This window comes from Zootermopsis nevadensis, unplaced genomic scaffold (genome assembly GCF_977971745.1).
Source record: "Zootermopsis nevadensis isolate Lab colony 2312 unplaced genomic scaffold, Znev_1.0 Znev_ptg000010l, whole genome shotgun sequence".
In the NCBI taxonomy this organism is placed as follows: Eukaryota; Metazoa; Arthropoda; class Insecta; order Blattodea; family Termopsidae; genus Zootermopsis; species Zootermopsis nevadensis.
The window spans coordinates 10896085-10922476 of record NW_028259142.1 but is presented as its reverse complement, the minus strand read 5'-3'; the positions used below and the strand labels follow the sequence as shown (position 1 = coordinate 10922476).

General features: G+C 36.7%; 1 long non-coding RNA gene across 3 annotated transcripts in view; it reads right to left on the bottom strand.

The window, feature by feature from the left end:
- LOC110828484 (uncharacterized) overlaps positions 1-26392 on the bottom strand; it is a 321029-nt gene that overhangs the window by 170962 nt on the left and 123675 nt on the right. Inside the window, exon 3 of one of the 3 annotated variants that reach the window (XR_015534540.1) lies at positions 13128-13388. The exons of the other annotated variants lie outside the window; for them this stretch is intronic. This is a non-coding gene — a long non-coding RNA (uncharacterized LOC110828484). Of the gene's footprint in view, positions 1-13127; positions 13389-26392 lie in introns of those variants that run through there. 3 annotated transcript variants of the gene reach the window in all.

Sequence of the window (26392 nt, the reverse complement as noted above, 5' to 3'; positions counted from 1 at the left end):
ACGTAATTCAGCCCATACGTTCATACCTTATTCCTATTAAGGTCCATTTTAATATTATCCTTTCAATTGCGCCTAGGTCTTCAATTGGCCTATATTTCGAGGTTTCCAGATAAAATTTAAATTTCCACTTCAGTATATTCGTAATACGCTATTTCGCAAATTGGCAATTTATTAATAAAGACAGACGTGTACCTTATATATAGTGTTAAAAGGGGCGTGTGGAAGAAAGGATTTGAGATTAGTCCTTTCGTAGATACATCCACACACATCTTTTACGTTCGTGTTCTGCTAAAATTACAAATGGAACTATTTCAGAAGCAACGGCAACAATTATTTACGTAAGCCGTTTCTTTTATTTTTGGCTTCAGTATTACAGTTACAATTTAAAGTTATTATTCATAAATGCATACATTTTAAGATTTAATATACAAATATGTATATATTGTACACGGAAACATGGAGGAAACTTTAAACTCCAGGTCTCTCGGACAACTTATTAGATCCAATCTGTCACATCCAAAATTCATTACCCAAATGTGCAACTCAGGCTATGTAATGTAAATCGCCCCCATGGCATGATTTATTCCTGTCTTCCGCATCATTTATTTCTTTGAATATTACATTAATTTCCACGGTGATGGCTGTCGGCTGACGCCGTACTCATTCACGCAGTCTGACCGATGTGAACAGTGACGGAACGGATTTCCTCGACGCTTTGTCGTTCGACTAAGTCTTCATTACACAACTGGATGCAACGTATAATGTGAAAAATTACAGGGATAGTAACTGCATTTATATTCTTTATTCACAGCTGAATCCGCAAGATGTTTGTGTCCGGCTGTCCACCTATTACTTGATTTAAGTGTAGTCATCAATACAACGGATAATACAATAAAATCTTCAGTACTTCAGTACCCTGAGGACGACTGAGGTGGACCTCGAAATGTTGGTCTTTTCATGTTTTAATCGCTTGACGCCACTGATAGCCCGAGAAGATTTTGTTTTACATAGTCGCCGTGAAAGCTTAAAATTATACTCAAAGGACAATAATTTACCCGAACTCTTCAGTTCTCTGACGACGGTGCGATATAATATGTGAAATCGATCTTTTGGACTTTGTCAATGGTCCAAATTATACGGTTATAAAAATACGTTTCTGAAGTTGGATTCTGCTTCCGTCTTCAATCAAATAAAGGGTCTAAGACATAAAGCGTATGTATTGGGCCTCTTGGTCAGGTCTGAGGTCACCTAGCCAACTGACTAGCTGTTTACGGACATTTCGCATCGGTTAATTTATGGGGTGAGAGGAATTAGAAGGATTGGCGAAAATGAAGAGAAGGGAAGGGGAAGTAGGTCGGAAAGGGAGGTAATATGATAAAACAATGGGTAGGATATGGAGTCAAGAACTGTTTGTAGCAATAAGCGGTTTGAAAAAAGAATTAACATGGATCTAATCAATACGAATAGGCAATTTTATGATGTAGATGTTTAATGTTCCCATTGTGTTCGTGTGACTTCCTTAGTGGTATGAAATATCTAAAGTTTATCTTCGATATTATTATATAACACTTGCCGGTATTTAAGGTTATGAGAGAACTCTGAGTTACTTTAATTAGACTGTATTTCTTTAATATGTTGCTGATACCTTAAATGGTCACAGATTTGTTGAATGGAATTTCAGCTCACCAAACGCTTTCTCGGCTTAAGTCGACATTGTATTGCTATATCAACATTTGTGCTCCTAGTGGGCGTCGTTGGAGTTACGTTCCTTCCTGGACATGCTACAATTTTTAAACTTCCCTTCCAATGGCGTAACATTCACTTCTGTCTGATATTTAATGTTCGTTAAATTAATATTTGAAACAGTTCAGTTCATTTGTGTTTACTCTGTGTGTCTCCTAATACAGCTTATCTGTTGTGAAATGTTCGCTGCAGCACAATATTAAAAATAAAAGTCTTCCTTTGGGTATGGAGGCACAACGAAGTGTTAAAGTATGCATAAATTCCTGCAGTAAATAAATATAAAAAAATCTGGGTACCGAGTGGTTAATTCTGATCCCTCCGACATAAAAACGAACACGAAATCCATCAGGCATACAAAGATGAATGATTCCATTTTCCACCCTTGTGCACGCATTGTCAGCTGTTTGGGGTCATACAGGCTTGATGGATGCATGAAAGCATCTAGTTCAGCAGTTATACATTCACAGAGACAGAAATCCACTGCTACAATCTTCCGTCTGGCATTTCAACTATCCTTTACTTAACTGAACGAAATAGTATATTTAAAATCATTTTTAAGAATGCCGTACTAAAACTCTTTTTAACTTAAAAAGCGAACTCTTCCTTTTTTAGAAAACATCATCTGGGACAAGCTGAAGTTATACAAAATTAATAATCATTAGAATTTATCATGTTTTACGATATTAAGAGTAAATAAGTTCTGGAAATATTTGTTGCATTAAGATAACTTCTACGTTCCCGTCTCGTCCCTCACTTTGCATTGCTAAAGTTCTATATTCACGTACTTATTGCGTTTCATAAGTAAATGTAAACAGTTTTAAGAGAATTAGCTCTCGAAGGCTTATAATATGTTATAACGCTTCTGTAATTTACTAAAAAAATTGTCCCTTTAACCAGGAGCTCACATAGGTTGAAACGTTCATAAAATAAAATATTTTGACTGAGAAAAGTAAATCAAACATCCGCCATCTTATTGGGTTATTCATTTTAGAATCACCCCAGAGTAGTCTGACAAAATCAAATTGTCTGATACAAATCATATTCATGATTATAATTGGACGTATGAATTATGTTTGCAGACAAGTAACTAATTTAGTTACCTACCTTAATGATGTTCAGCCGTCTGTTTGTTCACAGGGACAGATCGACTCTGTGTATTTTGATCTTAGGCAGGCCTTTGATTCAGTCCCGCATTCTATTCTTTTGAAAAAGCTAAATAAATTTGGACTATCTTCTCCTTATGTCAAGTGGTTCCAAAGTTATTTATCATCCAGATCTGCCTTTGTTCGCATTTTAGGACAGTCTTCTTCTTTCTACGCGGTGTTATCTGGAGTTCCACAAGGCTCTACCTTGGGACCTCTCTTATTTAATATTTTTATTAACGACCTTTGCGACAAAATTAAGTATTCAAAATTTCTCTTATTTGCTGATGATTTGAAACTATATTGTGATATTAAATCTGTGGATGACTGCAGAGCTCTTCAAGCAGATATCGATTCCGTACATGAGTGGTGTAATGATAACAATATGGAACTTAACATAGAGAAAACCAAAATTATATCGTTCACACGTAAAACCAACAGTATCCATTTTAATTACATTGTTAGTGACTTTTTAATCTTGCGTACAAATTGTATAAAAGATCTTGGTGTTTTGTTAGACAGTAAACTGTATTTTCACTGTCATGTAAATTGTGTTCATTCCCAGGCACTAAGGACCTTAGGGCTTATTCGTTTTATTACTTATAATTTTTCCTCTTTAGACAGCCTTGTTGTTTTATATAATGCTTTAATTAGGTCAAAGCTTGAGTATGCCTCGGTCGTTTGGAATAATCTTACACAGACAGATTCTAATAAATTAGAAAATATTCAAAGAAAATTTGCCAGTTTATGCAATTACCGATTTTTCCAGTTTAATATCCCTCGAAAATATGAACTGATCCTATCTACTTTAAATTTTAGAACACTTTATTCCAGAAGACGACATCTCGATGCGTTATTTCTTATTAATGTATTTAAGGGCAAAATAAATTGCCATTCCATTATGGACGCTGTTGGTTTACGTGTGCCGGCGAGGCAAATAAGAGAATTTTCTACTTTTAGTGTGAGCAGTGCACTACGACATAGTCCTTCAGCCAGGTGCGTCATCGCTGCAAATGACGTATGTAAATCTTTGGACGTATTTAGCACAAACATTGTCTCCCTTGAGCGAACGTTCTCAACAAGGGAAATGATCTAGCTTGGTTATCTGTCTTTTTATATTTGTTAAAGTTTTACAATTATATTAGTGTTCCCTACGTGGATTATTTGTTTTTATTTATATTCCTTCATTTTTTGCTCTGTGTTAATATTGTTTCTATTTTGGGTTTGCCTGTACTTGGCAGTTATATTTAATACTGTATATTTATAAGTTTAGTTAATCCGTTTGTGTAATATTTTTAATTTTTATTTCACTATTATTGTATATATTATCAGTGTTTGCCTGTTATTGGCTTCTTGCTGTTGGCAAACACGTAAATAAATTAATTGAATTGAATTGAATTGAATTGAATTGAAGTTATAATTAATTATTCGTGAAAAAATGTTTAGCTTCTTCACCATCAGGATTTCAATAACCCTAAAATCATTAGTAAAACATTTAAGTTCCCGGAGGTATATCAAGACCCTAAAATTCACTCATTTTAGCAGGATTCATCTTACAAGTATATAAAGTGATCAGACAGAGAGATGTTTAATGGTAAGCTTTTCATACCAATTTTTATACCGTAAATGCTTCAAGAAAAGCAGCAAATAATTTCGATAACAATCAATGTTTCACAATAAACACATGTTCCGCTCTTGAATACACCATGTTGTGCATCCGGCCTAGTAACAAGTATGACCTTGACTAGAAAGGGGGACGGGGGAGGGAATCTATTACACAGGGGCTTTTGATTTGATTTTTTGTGCCGTAGTGAATGATTCTTGTTGGGTTGCGTTTTTAAGGGGAACATTCTGTACGATACAGCAAAGATTTAATAAATACGCTTCAACATTATGATAAAATGACCGGGCTACGTCATACACAATCTCAGCGCAGGCTCATGCAATAAACCCTTTCTGAATGTTTCGGCCCCGGTGACATACACTCGTGAGTTAGTTACCTTAATTCATCTCTCTCAGCCAAGGGACTGGACATACCTGACGCTGGCCGGGGATTAAGAAAAGTTACTCCTGAATTTGAAACATAATGGATGTATTAATAAATGAAAATCTACAAACAAAACTAACTTCGAAGGGACTGGAAGATAAAACTGTAGTAAAATGTTTGGAGAGATAAATATAACAACTGAAAGAAAACAGTGTAACAATTCTTCTTCAATGCTTTTATATTAGTCATCAATATTCTTATGTCTCCTCCATCCAAACTTGAAGCCAGGCAGTAAACCAAGCGAAAACCGTTAAGGCAGTTGAACGTTTTATCGGTTGAATTCGTTTCCCTCCTTTTAAGACCGATATCCCCCCCAAAAAAAATATTCAACAGGAAGGAACTCAATGGCGCCAAGGAGGTTATGCAAAGATCACAGCAAAGAGAGTAACATTCTGTTTACAACTATGTGATGCTCTGAAAATTTCTGTCTTCAGGGTTGTCATCACCCTGATGACGGAGGCAGTATGACCTCTGAAACGTTGGTAAACACCGACCAGACTACACAGCGCAACAACCCAGAAGACAGGAATCTTCATACTCATCGCCCTGATGACGGAGGCAGTATGACCTCTGAAACGTTCGTTAACATCGACCAGACTACTCAGCGCAACAACCCAGAAGACAGAAATCTTCATACTCATCGCCCTGATGTCGGAGGCAGTATGACCTCTGAAACGTTGGAAAACACCTACAATACTATACGGCGCAACAACCCAGAAGACAGAAATCTTCATACTCACCGCTGTGAAAACCTCAAATCATACATACGTGATACTCTAACTACAAAAGCAGACTACTACAATGACTGTGACAATAACTACTCACCTAAGGGTTATTAAATGACGCTCTGTCAGCTGCAGAGTCTATTCTATCATAAACGGTGAGTGGTGAGGAATTTCGTCTACGTGAAGGCATTGTCCAAAATTTTCCCGCAGAAAATAACACAAGAAGACACTTTACAATACTGCCAACATGGTTAGAGTCCTGTACTGAAATTTTACAGCTTCCCAGTCAAAACGAATTGAATAAAACGACAAAAATGCCCTGGACTCTAAAGTAGTTTCCAAAAATTAAAACAGCGTTAACCACAAAAAAAAACATCTTTACACCTTGTTGTAAGCCAGCTCAAACTATTACCTCCAAGATCCATTTTAGTATTATTAAATAAAAGGATACTATTCTTGAATATTCAATGTTAGTAGAACTTCTTAAATCGTTCCATTGCAGTGGCTTAGAGCATTCGGTTTTCAGAATAGGTAAAAATCTCTTTTGAAAAGTTTCAAAACAAATGTCCCACTTCTTCCTATTTACATACATATGACACAAGCAGACGAAAACTTCGCGGTAGTTTACGAAACACACAACTGCTAGAAAGTTATTCCATTAAATTATGTGTCAGCGTCTGTGAGGGACCCTCTCACTGGGTTGAATATTAAAAACACCATACTTTTTACGGTAGAACATAAATGAATTCAAGATAATTCCGTTTCACATTTTCGAAATACTACTTAACATATTCCAACTAGAACACATTCACATAATTTACTATATTTGTGATTATCAACCAAAGGGAAGCAGTTGTGATTAATAAATAAGGGCTGTATAGTCGAGTTCAACAAAGATCAATCATGTGCATTGGTTCATGGGTGACATCAAGATGCGCCCTGCCTATGGCAAATGTTCCAATGCTCTGGGTAAGGGTGTACAGTTGGGCGTGGGGCTGAAAAGACACGGGGATGTGGGACCCTGTTTATGATGGCGTGGGATAAACCGGCCATGAAGAGCGTTTGATGATTTGCGTTGTGACAATACCAATATGGCGCTTTCGTCTGCCTAGAGCAATCTGCTTGCGTTACCTCATGCAGAACCGTTCACTTTGTCAAACCTGTTTCTGGGTGCGTGAAGCTGTGACGTCACGAGTCACAATTTCCCCGACACAGAAATAAAAAAGAGAGAACACGTTACAGAAATAGTGAAAAACTACGATTATACGCACTTTGATCATAGAAATTCAGATCTTTGTGTGCCGCGTTCCCTTAATCAAAACGATGTTCTTACTGCTCAGTAAGTCTGAATACACGCGGTTATTAAACTGTAACGGTCCAAATTACATCTTGTGCTGAGGTAATTTAATCATACTATTTTTTTATTATTTTATTAATCTGAATTGGTTTTAAGTTTTCTTTTCAAATTTTTAACTTTTTGTGGTGTTTGGAGTGTAATACTGGGCTGGGTACTTCCATTTCATGGCATCTACCTAAGTGTTTAAGACACAGACGTGCAAGGACCTCCGGTTCCCGGAAGTCTTGGTTTTGACATTAATAGGTAATAAATTATAGTGAATTTGGTGTAGTCCCATGTGTCACACTTTGACATTTATGGCTTCAATATGTCAAAAGTCAGTTTGGACTTTATGGTTCATGTCACTCAGCAGACAAATTTTACTGGACCATACACATTAAGGAGTGTGAGGGAGAAATTTTGAAAAACCCAATTAGACGCAAGAGCTGAATACAAGTGAATATGTCACTGGTTTTAAATGTTTTGAACCAGGGACAGGACGCTTACAGCAGCGCGTCAGTTTATGGGGACTCTTCAACAAATTTTAAACACAATCGCACCCAAATCCAATACAATTCTGAAATCATCGTCTTGCGGCTAAAGCCAAATATCATCTGTATTGTTCTTAAATAAATAAATAGTGTAAAAAGAAAAATATATTCAGCAATAGCGGCAGTCTCTAGTTGTCGACAGTTGCATGCCGTTAACACCCCTGGAGAGATTCAAGTGTCTACCGAGGAGCCAAGCTCCTATCACTGAGCGGCTATACAACATATAAGACACAGTTAGACATGACGTCACCAGAAACGACAAGATAACACAACTTGGTCCACACAAAAAGCACATACATTAGTTAGTCAGCCGCGAACAGGATGACAGAAACTTAAAATTACGGGTGCACCTATGACCTGGGAGTTTGTGTACACAAGACACTAATTGGAGGTATAGTCCACGACTGTAATCTTGAGAATTGCAAGGAATGCAGGAAGTCCGTAGCGTTAAAGGATATTTAATCCTTCGCCCCACTTCCTCACCCCGAAAATCTCAAAATTACAGTCGTGGACTGTACTTGGTTCATCATTTGTTAAGACAGGAGCAATAATACCTCACAAAATTTAAGCCTTAAACCAAGCTCTGACCGAGAGAAATTGCACAGTTTCATGTAGATGAAAGAGGACACTAAAATATTAGTGATAAACCATCACAGTATTTATTCAAAAGTGTTACTTCCATGAAACCCACTAAAACAGTTTCGGGAATATATGGCCATCCTCAGGTATAAAGGATTAACTATACTGTTCAGCGTTTCCAAAATAGGAACAACCTATGTAGATGATTTTGTCGTTAATAATTTACTGATCACACAACAGGATGCAAACGTTTAAACCAACAACGGAAAATGTTAAAAGCTTTTCAGTACATGAGCGAAATCGAATGACGAATGAGGCTGTTAATTACACAGTAAACGAACCGCGTCTTTCAAAGCGCGACTACAAACACTGCAACAGTCATTAAAGGCAACATTTAATTATTAATTCTTTAAACCTCGGTAAGGGGTTTCTAATGAGTACGAAATTATTAATAATGTAAAGGAAATGTGGCAATACATTCGTCCAGTTCGAAATAATTCACAAGTTTATTTTCCCCCCTAGAATTTTCTGCTGATTGTTTCATAAACAAAAATGTAAATTAAATAACTTTTATTTACGATGTACTCGGCCCGTAATAAAGAATTTAGCATCAACTAAATACCATTTCGACTTATGGTTTATTTATCATACGATCTGTTTTGATATCTAAAATTCCACAGATGTTAATTGCTGGAATTCATCCAGATATATTTGCAGCCATTTAATTAAACAAGTTATGAAATGTTCCCATATTTCAGTAAGTCTGGTGCATGAGATAGCACCAGTAATCTTCCGAAGTTTTAATTTTGGTTTTGGGGTTGTGACACTGTGCAGTCGTGTAAGTAAATACGAATATTTTGGTGGAAACTGCTACCTCCACATTCAGTGGAAAATACTCCTCCGAAATGTTGGTAACCACATGACCACAAATACAGAAGGCTACAGTACAAAACTTCTACCGCCGATTATAATTCAAATTTCATGTCCTGAAAAGGGCCTGTCTTCCAATCTAAAATTTAAAATAGTTTAAAGAGAAGTGAGGAGTTTGTAAGATTATAATAATTGACAGATGTCACCGCAGCGTAAAGAGAAAAATTTTAAAAAATACTTACCAGAAAACTACAGTACAATTAACTTTACTGTGTTCGTCGATAGGAGGAGTCACTAACGGAGTTCTGGTATTTGTAAATGGTCTTCAGATTTATCGTTTACAAGCAATATTTTATAGAAGGGAATAAGTAAAAAAATGTAAACGGGAATTTAAGTGTATTATGAATAAATTTATAATCGTCTTAAGGAGGTAAATTGAAGAAAGCCGAAAAATGGAATATTCATCGCCAGAATGTTGAGATGACAGATGAATTCAAATGTTTATGAATAACTTAAAAATACTTCAGGAATCAGAAAACATCAATAAAATCAGCAGGTAGCCAAGCATTAACAACTATTGATAAACTTTTAGCTGAGAATCTTAATATGAAATTTCGGACATTAGAATATATATTTAAAATTTTGCGTAAATCCAAGCCAATGTATGGTGTTTATAAAGGGGGTTAGACGTAGCATGAAGGTAAACTGACAGAATGCAAGGACGATTCTAAAAGAAAACTCTAGAACTACCAAGACGTAAAGCAGCAAATGTCGTGGCAGAAATGGAAATAGTAAGAGACAGCAGAAGAATAAAATCGATGTGGCTGGCAGTTAAATATTGGAAACAAATAATATATCTGGACATTCAAGACCCAGCCAGACAATATTGTGAATGACAAAGAATTTTGAGATTCGAAAACTGGGCGAAGAAGATTAAACAGGAGATTGAAAGCATAGGAACTGCACATAAATTAAGCAGCAAAGGGACATCAGAAGACTAATGGTGGTCATTAAAAAGAGGTATAATGATACAGAAAGGCAACATTTATATTATATCTGAAAAGATTTCTTTAGTATTTTACAACGAGATAAAGCATAAGTGGGTTAGGAAAGGGTATATCGAATTTTGCTCTAGAAATGAAAGACGTTGGTTCGTTGGGATAGAAGCGGAAGTTTGGAAGCTAAGATGGTTAGAAGGGGATAGAAAACATAAATAAGTCCCCTATGCATGGCAAACGAAGACGTTATGCATCTACAGATTGTCCCAAAAAGATGTATACACATAAATTTAACATTCCATAACAAAATGTATATACGTTTTTGGGACACTGTACAACTGAGCTGCTCATAATCCGAACAAGAACTTCTTTCATTCACTGTTTTTGTTCCAAATATAAACTATATTAGATACACTGAACAAGAAATTTTTGTTAAAATCTGACTAGAACAATGGCATTTTGACTTACATGGGGCCTAGGTAGACCTCATTTTGTGTCGATACTCACAAGACATCATTTTACCATTTAGCTTACTAACTGTATACCAACAATACTAGAGCCTACCGACACAGGACATGTGTAACATTTAAAACTGTTACTGTCACCAACGACATTTATTTTAGAGGATAATAGCAGATTCTCGAAAATGTGTAACATTTGTCAAGGTAAACTTTCTTTACGAACAGACGGCCATGCGAAATACAAGATATAAGTCACTGTGGTTAGATACGTGAAATTTTATATAGGCATATCATAAATATAGACCCTGCTTAAAAATATGTACGAAATATTCTATATATTAACAATTACAAGAATGGTAACTGTTAGTAACTTTAAAGTTGTAACATATCAATTAACGAAGTCAAAAACCATGTTAATGAAGATTATACACAGAAACGTAAGAATAAATCGGCTACGTACAATTATTAATTTAAAATCTCAATATATGCAATACTTTTATATAATTCATTTAATGTCGCTATCAGTACCTCAGATTACACAGCGTCGAATAATACAATGACAGTGAATATTGAAGTATGTAGGTTACTTTTGAACGTATTTTAGCCTCTTCCACAATTATGCTAGGAGGATTTCGAAGCTACAGCGACGATCCAGCAACCAGGGGCGACCTCCGGCTCTAATTTTCGCTCTATTATAACGTCAGACCGCATCTGAAACCTTCGGCCTCCTTTTTCAGCCTTCCAACAGTGCATTTCCCTAGCGCGGTTCTCTCTTCACAATTACGAAAGCAGAAATCAGGAAGACAAGAGGTCATCAAGCAGCTAACCAGCATTAATACGTGAAGTTGTAGAACCCTAGCACTCAGGTTGCACCACTTATTTTAATTGCTGCTTGTATAATTACATTAAAATGACTGACTATCCATAGATGGCCCCATTATTTCGTCCGGTATGCATTAAGACTTAAATATCTCGAATTTCTGTGAAGCTTGTTGTGACGACGCTAATAATCTACGAAATTTTGTTATTGTAAACGCAGGCCAGACTGACTTCGTCCTTTCCTGCTACTGCAAGTCTGTCATCTAACCATAACTTTTCTTCCCAAATCTCTGACCGGATTTCGATTAAATTTACTACTGAGATATATATTGTGCGGGTATAATTTCGATTCGTATCGATTCATACAAAAGAACACAAAATTGACGTGTGAGAACGTGGTGAGGAATTGAAGTTTGCGATCACCCTGGCATCAATTACCTCTGACATGTCGGTAAACTTGTAGACAAGATGGTGCAACAACCAGAAGACAGCCATCATATTCATCGCCTACAAAAACTCAAATCTCACAAAAAAAGAAATTTCTTGGCCTTAACAGAAGTGAAATAACATGAGGGGGAGTAAAACTGTAAAATGAGGCGCTTCATAACTTGTACTCTTTGCCAAATATTACTAGTCTGCACAAATCAAACTGGATTAAACTGACGAGCCATTGCACGGGAAGAGGTAAAAATGTATACAGAGTATTAGTGTTAAAGAATAATACAACTTGAAAGATGGCCTAGGGGTTAAAGCAAAAATAACATAAACATGCTTAAAATAGGGTGTGAGGATCTGAACTGAATACATCTGTATTAAGATAGGGCTCAGCAACAGACTTGTAACACATTACCTTCGATTCCACAAAAGATGGGGAATATCTTCAATAAATAAGCAAATATCAGCTTTCCAAAATGGACGCTCTATCACTGAGTTAGATTACCTGCCCCATATAGCATCGTCTTACTTTAAGTAATCTTTGAAAAACGACTCATCCAACACTAAACGAATGTTAAGTAATATAACATAGACCTCTGAGATGTACAAGTTTCATTGAAACATCTTCCGATATGATAAATATCTGATATAATACAAGTAAAATAATCTGAAACTCTGTTTACGTTTGTATTTCTAAAGTGAGTAGTTTCAGAACAAGATATGTGCAGTGCATAAAATGACTAAGAAAATATCTGTATTGCAAACTGAATAGTATCTATCGATATGTATACTGAGTGATTCAAATCGCTTAGGAATTTGTCTCATATCAAATGTATCATATTTTAATTTTATGAAAAGCTGAGCACATAGCACTATATACTTTATTTTAGCTATAAACACTGTACAATCAATCTTGCTAAAACTATCCTACAAGTGTAATGGATTATCTTTGAATCTCTGACCCTTTGAAGGACGAAGTTCACTTACATAATGTTTAAAATTTACTCCCTACTTACTTCAAAGGAAATATTACTCGCCTCCTTTACAAAGATTAATTGAAAAAACAGCAATTATTTTTTAATCAACATTAACCGAGATTCATACAAAACCCACAATTACATTGTAGAGGTAAAATTCCTTTACGTAATGTTGAAGTACTGGTACATTTGTGCTTTAACCCTTTAAATCCTAGTAGAAACTACGTATATACACATATTAACATCTGGCAAACAGTACCTCTACATTTAGCCCGAAGAGTATATTTATGTGATTCCTTTACATTAATCAGCTGATCTTTTCAATCGGCGTCGTGTTTTATTTGATGTAGGAACTGGATTTTTAAACACAGCATTTTCTCGATTTCAAGACGTCATCGATTGTAAGACGTGCCCTTGATTTAGTGGGACATTTTCAGGAAAGGAACGCCTTTACGATTCTTAGACACCATCAAATGTAAGATGCAGCCCCATTTCAGAAATGTTAATATTTGAAAAACTTGTCTTAACATCAAGCAAATGCGGTATTATTCAAATTAACGTCAGCTTCAAAGGTTTAAATGCAGTATGCAGTCGGCAACTTCTCCTGCAGTTGTGTACTGCAGAATATCTACAAGCAAGGCGCTCTATCACTTGGTCCTACTAACTCCGCTCACTCAAAATCTTGCGTAGATTGAACAGCCATACCTAATAAAAGATTTCCGCCCGTGACATGGAGCATTAAACATAATGAGACATAACACAACACCTCCACAATAATAAGTTATCATAAATAATAATACAAGAATAAGTGTTACAATATGTCAAAATAATTTTATCGTTAGCCAGCAAGTAGCACAGTAAGCATTAAAAACGCATCTTAATCAGTGCCTTAAAGAAGCAACCTGAAGATGAATTAAATCATTCGAAACATTAAGCCTGCTGTTTATTACCAACAAATATATAAAGCGTTTTTTTAATAAACCATATGATAATATCTTGGGCGTGGCAGACGTGTTTGTACTCATAGGCTACTTAATTTCATCGGCCTGTATTTTTTAGTCCTACGTATTTATACATTTTTAAAACAATTTTAGCATTTTTACTTTTGCTACTCATGTCTTCATTCAATAAAGTGGCATAAACATTATACACAAAATCTTTATTTATGTCACTGTGATTCTATTGGACTTTCTTAACAAAACCTAGAGAACAATTAAAAAGCTGTGGGACTAACGCCTCCACTTCTTCCGGACTATAATAAATTTAAAATATACCAGACAACTGTTTAACTGTATGAAATTTTCCATTAAATTAAGCAATAGCACTTTTATATTCAGTGGGTTATAGGTTACTGAGTTATTTAACGTAGCGTCTTAACCTGCATTTGTTACGTCTACCGTGTATAGTGCGCGACTGTAATGTGGGGTGAAGGACGACGGTGGAAAGGTAGCGTCTGCCTTTAACGCTTCGGACTTCCTACATTCCTGCAAGTCTCAAGATTACAGTCGCGTATTGTATGTATCGAGAATTTATACAGGAATAGAATAAATAAACAGAATCAGTTATAGGGCATATTCTGTCATCTGGAAAATCTATATCAATCACTGTGGCTATTTATAGCCGATAACTTGCTCACTGACACCGTCATAAGTTTCCGTCTCAAACCATTCGTCACGCATCGAGTGATTGTCATCGTTAACATATGACAACTGAGGTGTGATTAATATTACATAAAAGGAAAATATTGATACATAAAATGGGCAGTCTGCATGTCCACTCTTCATCTAGGATTACCAGATAGATTAAATAATTAAGCGTGAGAGACATAATACATGAAGCACGTATGCGGTAAACATAAAGTGTACATGTTACCGGCAATGTATGAAAGCCGGGAATGTATACAATGTGTAAAGTCAGTAGGCAAGTATAAAATAAATCGTAATGTTAATATTGTTTGGTTGTGTAAATTAAAATTACTCAAAGTCGACTGGGTAAGCTGTCAAGATGGAAGTTGTGCAAGATAGTGGCGAAAACACCAAGCTACTGAATCTGAACATAACAAAAGTTTTGAGAATTAAAAAAAATTGTTTTACATTAAGTTTCCGGAAATATAAAAGATAAAATAAAACTGTATAAATCGTATTATAAAAACTTCTTTGTTATATATTTTGCCTAAAGAATCTGATGCATTTTATAAAACTCCTAGGTATCCTACAGAATACCTAGGCAAAGTATAAAATAAACTGTTAGTTTCATATATTGCCTAAAAGTTCTAAACATTTTATAAAATGCCTGGGCAATCCATAGAATACCTGAATTTCATACTTTTCATGCATTCTATACACTGCAGGATTTCAGTTTGCCAGTAACATATATATTATTTGTCAAATTTTGTGTTGACGGGAATGAACACTAGCTTTCGTGACAGGTGATCATCTGTTATTACTCTACCTGGTAAAGGAAGAACGTTCCGTAAACTTCAAAAATTAGGCAGTCAATTAATTAGGAAACTCTTATGGTGCTCAGATCATTTCTACTGACAATAAAAGTACTGACGTGCAATGGTCGATCGCTATTACGTGTTATTAGGTATTAATACACACCACTTGACTGTAGAAGCGTACATGATCGCTATAGGCCTGAAGTATGAGCTTTACATTCCTTAATAAAATTTCAAATAATTTAAATCAACATTTAATTCAATTCAATTCATTAATTTAAGTGTTTGCTAACAGCAAGAAGCCAATAACAGGCAAACACTAATACTACATACAATAATAATGAAATAATAATGAAAAATAGTATACAAACAAATTAACTAAACATATACATGTACAATATTAAATATATCATCCAAACACAGGCAAACCCAAAAAATAAAAAAATGTTATACACAAAGAAAAATAAATGAAGAAATATAAATAAAAGCAAATAATCCACCTAGGAAAAGACTCACATAACACACTATTAACAGATATATAGTGCCAATTTTAGAATACGTTGGGTGACCGAACAATAAAACTAATGAATTTAATACTCATGCACTAATACAGTGAGGACAGATAAGCTAATAAATTCTTATTCGCATGAGAAAAATATTCTATCTCATATAAGAATGTATTCAAGACAATGATGAAGAGACACCACTGCTCGTAAGGGACCGCTTGCCACTTCTTGTAGGATATTATGACTTTAGAGAAAGTTTAGTAGTTGTGTAATTGTAGAATTCCATTCTATACAGTTTATGGCAAAGACTGCATTCTTACCCATTGGTTGCACATCCCTTCTATTCGTAGACGTTAACACATTCCACAGCCATTATTAGAGTGAATTCAACCGAAAGTTAACTGTGGGCGCCGACACCCTTACGACTCACGTACGATATTGAAATTGTTCCACGATTTCACGCCACGTTTTAATTCTAAGACACATCAAAGTGAAAGGAGACGGCGATTAGTAACTTCCAATGTATTGTTTTTGTAGCTTCTTACATAAGTCATCCTACAAGTTGGCCCTATATGAAAAGCCCGACATCAAAGCGTGAAAACATTCCAGTTGTTTAAAAAGCGAAACCTCATACACGCGACAAAGCATCTTTTCCAAGATTCTATTAAATAAATTATAACACATTCCTGAAATGACGAAGATAAAACTCATCCGTTCAAAGAAACGAAGACATTAAAACTCAATCTCAAATATTATTCGATAACTCTCACTTACAGTAAATCGCATGTTCACGAGCTTCGGTTATAGAATTGCGCCCTCAAGTGTGGGTGCAGTAATCATATCAATCTGTGAGGCAACTTGAAAAATAATTTATTATTTTAATAATCAGAAGAATTATATACAGCAGAGCAGTTCCTTAATCGCATCGCAGCTGCTGAAGAAAAACGTATCGAGTACACAAGCACCACAAAATAACTGAGCACGTATTTTCAAAATTACATCTCGTTAAATGCTATGTGAGGAATACTATAGATCAGTGGTATTCAACCTGGGGTACACGAAGACATCTTAGGGGTTACGTGAAATTTAAAAAATATATATTATTTTATGATAAACAATGAATAATGAGTAATGTAATTTATTTAATTTATCTTAGATGTAGATTATGTACTATGTATAACTTGAATTATACACCAACAACTTTGGGGGTAAAAAGTTGAAAAGAAATTATATCTGGTGGTACGCAAACAGAAAAGATTGAATACCACTGCTACAGATGAATTAAAATAATTAAATAGATATACATGCACATTTACATACATACAGAGAAGGAAATTATCATTATATAGAATGAAATAAAAACAAGTCAACTGTAGGTGATAACAAGACGTCTAGATTTTCGGATAAAAATAATTCAGTTTGCTCCTTTTAAAATACGGTCTTCAAACATTTATAGTTAGGCGCTTCTACCAACAATATTCTCCAGAACTCGCATAGAAGTCTGTTAGAAGCCGATCCAGTTCAGACGTCGCGGGGTTTCCAACTTTAATTCACTAACACGCAGAACTGTGTTTTGCCGTGGCCTTCAGAAATCTTTTTTGAAGTTATCCGTACTGACATGTAGTAGCATGGTCTTAGCACAGTGCTTCAAGTTTGAATGAAAAATGGTCTTACAACGTAATCGAAATTTAGAAGACACTATCGAGATTTTTACGATACGATAGGGTCGACGCACAGGCTTAGCCTTACAGCGACTGACTACAAGACAGACGACCACGGTTTAAGCCTGATCTCTCCCTTTGCTTAACCTATATATCCAGAGACGTCTGAAGGCCTCCGTCTTATCCAATGGATTATGGAAATCAAATACCATCTTGAAGATTTCTGTCTTCTGGGTTGTTGCGCTGTGTAGTATGGTAGATGTTAAACATCTTCATACTCACCGCTGTGAAAAACTCAAATCATAAATACCATCTTACTTAATTTCCCTGTCTCTCTTTCTTTCTTGCTTTATTTACAACTTTCCTCATTTACCTCCTTCTCTATTTTGCCTTTTTTAGTTCTCATTCTGTATGTCTGTCTTATAATTTTCGTTCAATATTTATTACAACTGACCACTGCAAACTTAATTCAGTTTAAAATAAAATTACCGAAAACTTAATATATTCTTAAAACGTCATTAAATGAAAGGAGGCTACATTTTATAGTGTGTATGTTGCAAAATATATAGGAAGACTAACAAGAAACGCAAAACAAGGCCTTCCATTCCATACTTTTGTATTTATTGTTTCAGCAAGTTCGTAAATGGAATTTGATATCAATTTCATACGAACAAAGTTTCGTCTTTACGACAAATGGCAATCGTCATGTCCGCTTCAATTTCTAAAAGCTAACACTACGTCACGGATTCAGATTGGCAGGCAACTCGATTTATGCTAACCTAACCTCAACAAGTCCCACTGCAAATGGCCGTGTCTCTTTCACGCCTACCCTATGGTTGGGTAACGCAGTCATAAAGACATTAAGCGCATGACTTCACTTAATAATCGTGAAAATGTGATGTTTGACCATGAAAAGCGGCGCGATTATGACACAATATTGCACAGATAAAACCTAACCTGTGAAAAATGACAGCATAATATCAATTAAAATTAAAAGCTGTTAGATTAAAGGCTGTTTAACTTATCAGTAACAGTTTTGGTAACGCAGGCCAATATACAAGGTGTACAAAGGTAGACACTGTTTCAATAAACATTAAACAGACTTTGTCGGTATAGAACCCGGCAAAACTAAGGCCCAAGATAGGACACGACCTTCAGCCAGTTTCATTTACCTCTACCTTAAAAAATGATTTCCTTAAAACAAGTCTTAATGTTATTGTCACATCTGCTTCTAGATCGTTGAATTTGTCGCTTTTCATAAAGTTTCCTCACCGAAATTCTGTAAACATTTCTTACACAAATTCTTTCTACATCCACATCCCATCATCGTTTCGTTTCTTTCGCTGATCCAGCGCCTGACACCGGGTTTGAACTTCAGCCCTCTACACTCTGAGGTAAACTACAAACTCGCTTGATTACCGTTGGACAGATTTTAACAAAAGTTAACTTTGGCTTATCGATCTCAAGGCCTACCAATACATTACTTCACTACGACTAATTGTTCGCTTCTTTAATGCTGCAATCCGGTCTGAGCTTGGTCAATCACAAAAAGTTACGCCATGGTTTAACTGAAGTGTACAAAATCCCAGAAAGAAATTTGAATTTTATGTAGATTTATATATTATATTTTATTGCAAACATCTTATTAATGCTGATGTGTATATTTATTTATTTAGTGTTCTGTCTGACGACAGGTCCATATGAACAGGATCCTTCCATCCTTTTCTCGGACTGGGACCTGTTCATATACGTTCTTGGCAGATGATCCAGAAGTGGTTTGCCATTGCCTTCTTCTGTGTGAGTGTGAATGGAGTAATTGTTGGGATGCCACGGAGAAACCGGGGAAGCCCCGGGAGGAAAACTTCATGTTGCCTAGACCACGGCCTTGCCCAACACAAGTTATAAATTCGGGCACAATTACAATAATACATACATATAAACTGCCATAATTGCTAACAATTTGAAAACTACAGGAAAAATATTTTTTGCTCTACATAAAACTTATTATTATTGTATGACCTTTAGAAATTACAGAAAAAAGAAAACATCAAGTAAAGTAAACTCAAACTGCCTAACGATGTTTCGTAAAATTCAACAGAATCAAATTATATCAAAATACTTTCATCCTTTCTCGATTTGTTTCACGTGTATAGACAGTCGTTCGGCAAGGAACACAAACGAACCTACAAGTAAATAATAACTGAAAAACGCTAATTGCCTTTATGTTATCCGTCCTGTTTTGCTGTAGTCTCGATCCACCAGTAACGATGCAGGGAGGACCCCCCCCCCCCCGTTTAATTAGGGTGGTACGATATTCTAAAGACTAGCAGAGCGCCCAATTTTGGGTCTCTTAGGTCCAACCCAGCAGACCAACATCTACATTGCAGTGAAAATCAAAAATCTCGATGCCTAATACAAGTCGACATTGGTACGTATGGGAGGTATCTTGTCACACAGACAGACAGTGTTACAGAACATTGTGCTTAGGACAATATCTGGACCTGAGAATGAATTAGTGACATTAGGCTAAATAAAACTGCAAAATTATGAGCTCCACAACGTGTATTCTTCAACAAATAATATTAGAAATGTCTAAGAAAAAGATTGGTTTGACAGCTTGAATGGAGGAGAATGATACCCCAGGAACAAATAGCAGAATAATATTTAAATAATTCTCAAGGAAATTTGGTTGGAGAATGTGAATTGGAGTCCTTTGAATCCAGGTCAGAAATCGGTGGCTTTCTCTTGTGACCACGTTAGTAAACTTGTAGGTTCCATAAAGATCGAGGGAATTTCTTAACTACGAGTTGAACTGCTCAACACAGATACATTAGACATTGTCCATGCATATATATACGCAACAATATACAGGCATGCATACACATATAATCTTACAATAACATATGGTTTGGTGTGCCGCAAAATTTTGGGCTTCGCTTTAGTGTGCCTCAGAAATGTAGACGTTGACAAAGACCGACTGAAGCTGTTTCGGTGAAGGCTAATGCATGGCAGTGACGGCCTATTCAGTACAATATCTGTATTTTTAGACAGGATTCAGGACCACTTGTCTAAAGTAGCAAAGAAGCTGTAAAACTGCTTGTAGGGAGATACAAAGAGACAAATGCTGGAAACATCTGCCTCCAGCATGTCATGATTTGCGAGATTCTTCTCGGCCGACACGGAATATGTCATGTATGAAAGAGTCAATTAGAAGAAGCCAAGCGTCACTTGCCATTGACAGCAGTAGCGCCTTGAGTGAGCTCTCACCCAGATTAATAAGTCCAGCCCCATCAGTCCACAACCTTGGACTTGCACACAAAAGAATAAACCATTTCCCTCAAAATCTCACGTGCTTCTCTTCAATGTCAGCTCAATATCTTTAGACCCTAGGGAAGGTTTTGCGACCTTATTTCAACCTAAGGAAACACAGGGATGTTTCTTTATAACAGATGCTAGAAGGTTGTTCCCCCATTCTCCACACATGCACGAGCACGAGCACGACGTACACACCAGGGTTTCCTCGAATCATATGGCATGCATTCTGGGCACGTTCCCATAGGTCGTCTTCATTGTTTATGGGTGTTGCATAAACGACGGACTTCAAGTGACCCCACAGATAAAAGTCCAATGGAGTCAGGTTCGGTGACCTCGGTGTCCATGCAACTGGGCCACCACGCCCAATCCATCGCTGAGGGTACTGTTCATTGAGATGATATCTGACGCGATGGGAGAAGTGTGCTCCGTCGTGTATAAGCCATATTTGTCTTCTTGTATGCAGTGGTACATCTTCAAGGAGACGTGGCAAGTGTCTTCTTAAAAATCGCTGACATGAAGGCCCTCTTAGACGTGATGGAAGCATGTGTGGGCCAATAAGCATGTCGCCAACAATTCCTGCCCAAACGTTAATTGAAAATCTGTGCTGGAAGCTGGATTCACTTTGATATAAAGTCAATTCATTGAAATTTATTTTTGGTTATTATTTTGAAAATGAAACATTTGCGACCCCATGTTCATAGGAACTTTTTTCCTTATTTTTGATCCTGGAACACGCACACGAAATTTGTAAACATACTTCTGACTCATTCTGTATAATGGTCCCATCTACTGTAGGGCCTTGTAAGTGGTCTGCTCCCTTCAGGCTTAATAATGAACATTTCACACGCATATCTCATATTTCTCATAGATCCACATATGCTGTCCAGCTCTTCCTAGTTGATATAATTATCCTAACAGTAAAATGTGAAAATTTAAATTATGACTGAAATGCTGGTAAACTTCTAACAGATTACATTGCTCTAGAACCCATAAGACAGCCGTCTTCGTTAAATTATGACACAATTTTCTCCAGTTTCCCGATATTTATCTTGTGTCCAAATATTATGAACATTGTTCTTAAACAGACTCCATCTATGTTCTTCCTTCAGTTTGAGAGACAAGTTTCACATAAAGATGTCTGTCTTATGTATTGTTTCTCCGTGTACTCTGGTGAAACTTTAAACTATAATGTAAATAATTCTACTAATCGTTGTCAACGCATAACACCAATGAAGCCACTTGAATAGTATTTTAAAGTCGGAAATAATTTGGGTAATCAAAATGTATAAGTTTCTCTACTAATGGTGTTCCTGTAATGGAAAGAAATTCTTCTACAATGGACTTCTGTACATATTCTAATTATTATACCAAATGTCAATTAAACTCATTGCTGCAGCAAGAAAGATGCACGTACAGTGAAAGTAACTGGCTTTATAAAAACTCATCCTTTAAATTTGTGTATTTTAATGCCCTTTGTAAAGAAATGTGTAGTGCAAATGAACAAGTCCTCATTCACACTCAAGTTAATTGGATGTCTAACGGAAAAGTAATTTGGCCAACATGCTCATATAAATCGCGTTATTATACAATTTTCTCGGTGATCAAACATTAAAAAAATCAAGTGCCTCGATTACTTTTATGGATGGCTACACTGGCACATCTGCCTAATATTTTTGCCAAATTCAAAACATACATTTGCGCACACAACCCCTTTCAGACTTTTATCTTAAAGTCTTATCTTAAAGTCTGAAGTTGTATAATCCCTATAATCCACATTATCTTAATGTGGATTATAGGGATTATACAACTGTACTGGCGGAAAGTGAGTTTTCAAAAAGGTGTTTTTGAATAATTTTCAACGCTCAGTTGTTTTCTTGTACTTTATGGTACAGAACTCCCCCTCTCAAAAAAATTAATAAAAATTTGTAAAATTTGAAGAACATTTTCAGGGATGATTCTCCTCTTTTTGATGTCAATGAAAGGTTAAGAATATATGTATTGCAGGTATAAGATGTGTAACAGATTTAAATTTGTACATGTGAAGAAAATCTCATTGCATAAATTTCATGTAACTATTCGCTGAGGTCACGATTCATTCAGTATATATTTCCAGACTTTTCACTGCTTGTGAAAATGTAGACTTGAACGATCTTTTAACGAACGTTTGATGTACACACGGTATCTTAAAAAAAACAAGGGGCTTCTGGCGAAAATAAAATAATTATAATAAATGGAGTTCTCGGTGATGAAAAGGCTGGGAACTACTGGTGTAAAATCTCATGATTTTCAGCTGCTGGTTTTCACCACGGGTGTATCTCTCCGCCTCCGCCCCCGCTTGAAAACTTTATATGACAGAAAACAGGATTGGGAGGCGGCAGGGACGGAGTACATCCAATCATTCTTCTTCATATATCATGACATCCTCTGTTGAACTGTTGTTCCCATTTGTCGTTAAAACTTATTTGCATTCCTCATGTTCTTTCCGTGTTCCTCCGGTGAATGTTATCGTCTTTGTTTATCCCCCTGACTGACTGCGAGTCGTTCGTTCTGATTCCCCGCCCCAGACATCATACGATTACGCTGCGGCGAGACAAATGTAGGCGAATAATTGGATCGTGGTTTCTGGAAAGCACAGTATATACTCTACTCGTTTAATCAACCGTACCAGGAATGTTAAACCGTGACTGATATAAACGCCGTACGCGCTCTTACTCAGTCACAACTGCACAAACAATACGTAATCTTTTTTTTGTGTCTGTACACCGAAACCAGGGTTGAAGGCCCGTTTGCCTGGACAACAAAAAAGTTTAACACCGGAGACGTTAATTAATGAGCAATATTGTGGGACTTGTTAATAAATTCTGCGCTGTAATAAACCATCAAATTTTATCACAGTTTTTTACAAAAGACCGACACTGCCCTGATGATGTATGAAGCAAGCACCCCTGACACGTCGGTAAACTTGTACCAGACAACATGGTGCAACAACTCAGAAGACAGCCATCTTCCCACAACATTTTGGAAAGCTTGAAGGAAAGAAACCACTCGGGAGACCTAAGCGCAGATGGAAGGATAACATTTAAATGAAGTCCGAGATTTATGGGGCATTATCTGAAAAAACGAATACCGATCGCCTCCTTCCGAATCCTTATCTGTTCACAATCTCCAAATCCCATTCGCCCTCGTATAACCTGAAACAACGTCGTTAAATAACTTTTTAATGCGGAAACTAAACTCTGGTTTGACGTATTCATTGCTTCGTTTTCCCAAAGAGTACATGCAATCAAAGTGTTAAAACGTTTGCATCTGTCAGGGCCCCTTTTTGCTCGCCACATTTAACTGCTTGTTTTCACTACATTCCGATTATAGTCGTGGCCTGCTTCAAACACAGAGGTTCCGAGTACCTCTCACAGAGCTCATACTACTTCATACATAAGAGATAAGTCCATCTTAAAGCACCTTATCTTCACGGAAAGGACAGTAACATTACTGAGAGACTCGATTCCGGTACACGATTCAAGTGTTCAGACTGCCGAAATAAATTCACGTCATGCCTACAGCCAACGGAAGGGTGACACGGATCAAATTAGTTGCTAATCCCAGAACGAGTTATAAACCAACATAGAATACTAATTGTAATCAGTACCTCTGATATTACAGCAATGGAGTTTCCATCGGAACAATAATGTTGGCTTGACTGCTAAAGTACCAGAACACTACGAAATATATTAAAGTATAAAATACCTCCACAAATGAAGGAAAGTTAGATGACTCATAGCTGAGGCCCTGTTATCCTGGTTTTCAGCAGTTATATTTTTACGACTAGTATCACCTGATGCCGACAACACGGTGTGACACAGCGTAGGATGTGCTTGAATACAGTGACGTAACACTCACCAGACACACATTTGCTCGGTGATAGCGAATGGGTTTTCTTATATACATTACGAAGCTATGATGCACCGAGAACATCAAGTTGTCAGTGCCTTATGTATGTTTTCAATAAATGTGCGCGCAAGGTCCGATTCAAAATTATAATGCAAAATCTACATTCTAAAATATCCGCGTTGATATCATTTTAACGTCAAAGACAGGGTTTGCATTAGGTACGTCATTAGAAGAGGAACGCAATGAAGAAAAAGGGTCTGCAATTTTCTTCAATTTTCGTACCGAAACTGAGTTCAGACCATGACGTTCTCAAATCGTCCTGAACAATAAAATCGCTTGCCATTTCCTTCAATTCAGTTTACAGCAGCCAATAACGGAAGCTAAGGCGTCTTCCACCCGCGACCTTCAACTTCTCTTGACTTCACCCCAATGGACCAAGGTGGAGGTGGGGGAGGACACAGGTCTTGCTAACCCCTTGAATCATTTCATCTCACACCCTACTACCGTGAGCAACCCAAACTTGCTCGTTTTGCCCGCTTCGACCTTCCATCTAGCTTTCCCACCTTCCAAGTAGTATCTCATGCACACTTCTGATCATTACCCTGAGCCCCCAAGGCACCCCCCCCCCCAACCATCCTATCCTTTCCAACATCTCACGTCTACGGAGAGAGGATCTAGCTATAACAGCCTCTGTCAGCTTAATAACAATTAAATGCAGTCTTGTGGAAGAGATGGTCTAGTGCTGTAGAATTACCGAATCACACGGCTGGGTGAACTATTCACTTTGCCTTTTACAGCTTCGGCACATTGCAGGATTATCAAGGCGATATGTCACCAGGAAGAGGAGGGGGCTAAGAAACTTGAGCAAAAAAAAAAATGAAGATACATCAAAACGAAATGGAATTGATACAAGTGAGGAAAAGGGGAACAAGAGTCCAGAAGTTTCGACAGGATATTCTCCCCCATTCGTTTCTAAAATAGACGCGTCTTTTTTTTTTAACAAAAAAAGAAAAATTATAAGCCAAAGTCTTGTAGAGCTACAGGAATAGGGGACGGGGTAGGGGGGAGCATTTCTATCGTTTGACAAAGCACAAAACCCAACAGACATACTTCCAAGCATCCTTCCTTTCCTGTCGTACGATCCTCCACTTCCAACATACAAACTTCGGCAGGCTACTAGCTGTAACACTGGAATTACATTTCCAGAAGGAACACACACTTATTTTCGTCGCCTCATCCAGACTAGATCTTCAGACTCACTCGGAGACTCAGGGTCCTACCAAATGGGTACCGGGCTGTTTTCCCGATGGATACAGCTTAAAGGTGACAAACTCTGTCTAATGCCCAGGTTAGAAATACGTGGCTTGATTTATTCGTAGTTCATTTAACGACGTTGTCAGTATCTCGCTTTATATAACGTCGAATGATAAGATTATGTATAATTAACTGGAAGGAATGTAGAAGGAAGCAATATTGGCCAATTTTAAGGTCCTGTCTTAGCATTTGCCTTGAGGCAAATGATTAATATTACGATGAACCTCAGTCAGGATAGCCGGTCTCCAGGCCGAGATTTGAACCGAAGACCTCCCAAGAAGTAAGGAATCAATCGGTGATCGCAGTGCTTGATACCTCCACAACAGAACCCCACATTTTACAAACAGGCCTATATTATCGTGTGGAAATGAGGTATAATTAAGTATTCCAATTTTCAAGAATGAGTTAAAATTCAAAATTATTAAATAATCAACATATATTTTACAAAACTTCTATATTCATCTCTTATATGTGCTGCATGTAATGCCCATCTCATCTTCATTGATTTAACTTACCTGAAAATATTAGGTAATGACTACAAATTACAAATGTTCTCAGTGTGTAATTTTTATCTTTCATCCTACA